Source organism: Rhea americana, unplaced genomic scaffold (assembly GCF_003343005.1).
Source record: "Rhea americana isolate MKP2758 unplaced genomic scaffold, rheAme1 scaffold_76, whole genome shotgun sequence".
Taxonomy (NCBI): Eukaryota; Metazoa; Chordata; class Aves; order Rheiformes; family Rheidae; genus Rhea; species Rhea americana.
The window spans coordinates 2141693-2146735 of NW_028186934.1; the positions used below are offsets into that span (position 1 = coordinate 2141693).

General features: G+C 41.9%; 1 protein-coding gene and 1 long non-coding RNA gene across 2 annotated transcripts in view; one reads left to right on the forward strand and one right to left on the reverse strand.

Moving 5' to 3' along the window:
• The window catches only part of MECOM (MDS1 and EVI1 complex locus), a 384872-nt gene that overhangs the window by 270884 nt on the left and 108945 nt on the right, over positions 1–5043 (forward strand). The window lies entirely within an intron of this gene.
• Positions 2656–5043, reverse strand: part of LOC146585815 (uncharacterized) — a 2888-nt gene continuing 500 nt past the window's right edge. Inside the window, exons 2-3 of the long non-coding RNA XR_014897923.1 lie at positions 4566–4872; positions 2656–3508 (exon numbers count right to left, since the gene is read on the reverse strand). This is a non-coding gene — a long non-coding RNA (uncharacterized LOC146585815). The remainder of the gene's footprint in view (positions 3509–4565; positions 4873–5043) is intronic.

Here is a 5043-nt window from a genome sequence, read left to right on the forward strand (position 1 = left end):
GCACCGCTGCCCAGGTGATTCTGCCCTCACCCCCGCTGAGGGTCCCAGGCGGGTGTCACTTTGCTCACCGGCGTCCCAGGCAGCCCCAGCTGTGCTGGGTTCCTCCCTCATTTCTCTGTACAGAAATYGTGAATATCGGTGCTGAAATAAATGCAGTTCTTCCGCGGTTGTACAGGTAGAAGTGTTTCAGCCCTTGGATCATGATGGAGTTAAGGCCATGTAATTAGCACAGACGGAGTCCCTCCGTGGTCCAAACRCACAGCAGCCCGCAGGTAGCTTTCTCCTTAAAGAAGTCAGTGGGATTTAGGAAAAGCAAATATTGCGCATTTGTAGCCAAATCCCACAAAATCAGCCACCAAAATACTTTTCTTTCTGTACTAAGCGTACGGTAGGGGATAGATAGTATGCGTATATAGATACGCAAGGCAGATGCCTGTTTTTGTACTTCTCTGTATCAAGTGCAACTATGTAAGACCCCTCCGGYCCTCCAGTATGACCAGTCACTGCTGTGGCTACGGAGCTGAATCAATGTAATCTCTCCTTAAGATTTAAAAGATAAATGTGAACCCCGMGTACATCATTATATCAAATTAACTTGTTCCTCAGTGCCTATAAGGTTTAGGTGGATGATTGAATTCCTCTTCGTTTTGGTTTGAAACGATCTTTTTAATCATTAGGCTGTTTGCCAGCAGTGAGTGTATGTGGCCCAGGGTTATTGTTAGGGCTGAGGGCCAGTATGCTAATAAACAGCGAAGTGACATAATGTCTTTCATATAATGAGGCAGATTAATGCAAAGCACCACAGGAGTGAGAGGACACACTTTGAGAATGGAAATAAAGTATATGGAAAATGTGCCTTTAATGGTCTGTCAATAAAGAAACTAGAAAAGACCTATTTGATTAAATACTCTTGGAATGTGATTGTATTACAGAAACGATTACTTTAGCCCCATTATCTTAACATTCAGTGGAAATATATTGCAATTAATTTAGTAGCCTTTAAACCAACAGTTAAAATTGATTTTGATACCTGCCAAAAACTCACAGTTTTGGCATTATCTTCAAGATGCTGGATATTAGTGGGAATGTGCTAAAAAACTTCTTTCTTCCTGTTAAGGGATTGCTAACATTTTTATTGTCTAATTTAGTATTGATGTAGCTTAATATTTGTTTTTAAGAGACCAAAACAGTTTGCTGAATCACTTTCATGCTTCATTAAAGCAAAAGCTGCAGCTTCTGTTCTGACTGCCTAGATAACATTCTCAGATAAACACAATTTCCTGGAGTTTGTGTTTTTTTGTTTTTTTGTTTTGTTTTCTTCCTAGGTCAAGCTCAGAACCTTTACCTTATGAAACAGATTATGCTTTCATAATATTGTATTTTTAGTGTGTGTTGTTGCTTGTTATCTGTAAATCAGATACAGAGTCTTAATGCTCAAGAATGTTCCGTTAACTCTAAAGAGAAATGTTCACTTTTATATAGGAAAAAAGTCTTGGCAGACAAGTTGGAAGTACCAGATGGAATAGGTTGTGCCACATGGATTACAAGATTTCCCCCTGCCCCCCTGCTTCTTATTGATGTCTTAAATTGAACATGTTCCATCTGTCTGCTCTCAATAATGAATAGTTACAATTTTTTATTGTAAAGGTAACAAATTCCATATAGAATAAATTAATTCAAGCATGTAATGAAACGTGCTAGCAGTGTGTGTGTGTGTGTGTGTGTTGGAATTATGTGTAGAAATCTAATATAGCTCATGAATACAGCAGGTAAGACTAGTGGCAGGGCTGACAGCTGCTCAGGGGAGGGCAGATAAAAATTGCTATTAAAAATGAACATTAGGGAAAAGTTTGTAGCAAGAATTTAAGAATCTTATAGGAGGACAAACGCAGTCATGCCACAAGTGTTTATTCTGTTTAATGGTACTTGGCTGTAGGGCTTGCCTCTCAGTCCTTCCAGCATGAAGGGGTTGTAAGTAGGCATAAATGTGTTTTTTGCCCATATCAAGGCCACTTTATGCTGCTGGGAGGAAGCAGACCATAATGTACATTAGGTTCCAGTTCTCTCAGTATCCTCTGAAGAGGATGAACATTGCATTGTTAGCCCAAAGGTATTTTTAATTTCTCCTAATTGGAGTAAGTCCAAAGGATATAAACTTAAAGCAAATTCAAGTGCTTCATACAATGAAGCGAAAACAATGTAACCTTTTAATCCAGTGATGAGCTGTTAGTTTTTAGACACTGATATGTTTGGTTTGAGATAATTCCCTAGTTCTGCTTTGGAGCACATTTTACTTTCTCTTCTTTGCTCTGCAGTGGCTTTAGATAAAGGCACTGTGCCTTTTTTGCACATGTTGCTATAAATAGAGAATTAAATGGAGAACTTTAAATGCCTGAACAGGCGCGCTTTGCTATTAAAAGTTGATTTTATTTTCATATGAACACGCAAATATATGTATTTTTGTTCTCATGTCAATGAATTTTAAAAGGCTGGCTCTTTAAACTTTTGGGAACAGTTGGTTTTGATTTGGGATGCAATAATCTTTTCTTTCTGTGACAAGCGTTTTTATCTGGAATTGGAAATTACTCTTTCTTTACTTACAGATAATTGATGCAGACCGAACTTGTTAAAGTCAAAACAAACAACTCGGTTCTTTATTACATGCTTATGTGCTTAGTCACAGACTTTATATTAGATTCTGCAAATGGTACAATTTATGCAGTGACATGTCGGAGACTTAATGTTGTAATTTTCCTGTTCCTAATGGAGAATTAAGAAGCTAGAGAACCTCGGAGGTTCACATGCACAGAATCCCTACTGCTCGGGTGCAGAGGTCTCGCAAAAATTTAGTAAGTGAGAAGGAGAACAAAGATTCTTAGTTGGGAAAAAAATTGGATAGCCTGTGGCTGAGAAGCTGATTGGGACAGGTAGGCACAGTGGGGCGCAGGATAATGAGGCACATGGCAAATGTGATGCACAGATGTTTAGCCAACTGTAGCTTTGGTTCCAGGAGCTGCGCATGCCACAACGCCGTGCCTCAAGGCTATGTCTACACCAGAACATTTGGAGCAGTAAACGACGGCAACATTAGGTTCAAATTAATCTATTACTCCAGAGCTGTGAAATGTTGGTTACTTGTTTCGGAATTACATTGCCTCTGGGTGAAATGTTTTAGGTAGATTTTAATGCGTACTCATGGCTCGCAGAAGAGATTAAGAGGAGAAAGGGAAATTAGAACAGTTAGGAGAGCTGTTGAGGTGCACATTTCTGGTTAAAGTATATGAAAAAAGTATTACATATTTCACAAACAGGCCTGGTCTCCTGTTGGCCACCTGCTGTGCCTGAAATATCCTACATCCTAATGAATGCAGGTTTGCAGAAGCCTTGTAAATAGTTTAGAAAGCAGCAGTTGAGGCAAGCAGATAAAGGCGACGTTGGCCTCTCGCGAAGGTTTGGGAACTTAATTCCGTCAGCTGAACGTTCAATCCCAATCCGGGCTCCTTCAGACCTGGAACGCGACAAAGCGAAACTTTTGCTCTCAGCTATTTACCATTTCAGTTTTGACCACGCTGCTAAATGACAGGTAGTCTCCTAAAGTTTCACAACACGTTGTTAGGATTAAGTAATCAGATCCAAGCTGTTTTCCCCCAGTACGTAAGTGGTCCTGGCAGGCCCATTTAGACAGATCCACGGTCCAAATGGACATATCTTCCAAACTGTAGCATAAGATATTCTAAATCCTCGTCAATTAAATAAACTTTATTCAAGCAGCACAAACTGTTTGGAACTATCTATAAAGAATATATTTCTTTTACTATATTGTTGCTTTTCTTATAAAAACACTTAATTGAAATGCCTAAGAGCTGCCCAGCACAAAAGTCAATAAAAACCCTAGAATAGAGTTTATAGGGGTTGTCTATGTACATAATTAAATCCTTCAGGCACTTTAAAACTCTGCAAAATAAATGGTTATGCAAGAATGGCCTGCTGAGAGAAGAAATGCTTGTATCAGCTTTAAGCAGCTGCTCTCTGCTCGGTGTTTCTGGGCTGGAATGAGAAAGCTATTAGAAGAGCGGACGACTGCAAGCCACGTACAAATCATCTTTGTTACCGACACTTCAGGGAGTGCTTTACGGTGGCTGTCAAGACCAATGCAGGACTCGGTTTGTGCCTGCAAGAGTCAACTGCCATTATTTAAAAAGGAGATGTTAGCGACAAGAACAGCAGCTGTGGCCGAGTAGCGCGGGGGTCCGCGCGGACCGGGCCGTGCCGGGAGCTGGTGCGCGCGCGCCTGCAAGCCGGGGCCCGCGGAACAACAGAGGTTAATTGCTTGCAATGGTCTCTCGCTGTAATAGGAGTAAAAGGGGAGGACTGTACTTAGATTTGATTTCACTGTTCTTCGGGGAATACGGATCGAGGGGGTGGGATTGTTATTAGGGGCAAAGGAAGTAGTGCTAAAAAAAGAAGAGCTTAATGAATGTAGCCAATAGAAAAATTGTAGGTTTGTTTCTCCCTCTGGCCCTCAAAGTTATGATAAATGATAGCACAAGGAAAAGATAACCTACCATGAGAGTAGGATCACCAAGGGCAAATACTAAAACTCCCAGCTGACTGCCCCATACACTGCAGCCTCTGTTCGTGTTTATTTTTTCTGCTCACTCTTGGTTTCGTCAATCAGTATGATAGACGATAACTCCTGACTAGAGCAGCCTGTGTCCTGCTCTCTCACGGTGGGTAGCATGTTGTGGTTGGCGCCGTGCAGTCGGAGGATCACCCGCATCAGAAGCATCAGGGGATGAGGTACGGAGCGGTCTTCCAGCAGCCAGCTCCGCGGAGAATAGCAGGCAGCGGCGTTATCAGCGCCGCGCGCCGCTGCCAAGAAAATGACCACACATTAGTAGCTTTGTTTGGGTAGAGCCTAGGGGGGACGTTGCTCACAAAACTGAGACACTCTCTTTCTGTTAAATCATCCCGCTCGCGAGCGCTAAAAGATGGCTTGTTCGAAAAGAGGCCGCGCGCCGGAGGCGAGTCCGCGGCAGGGCT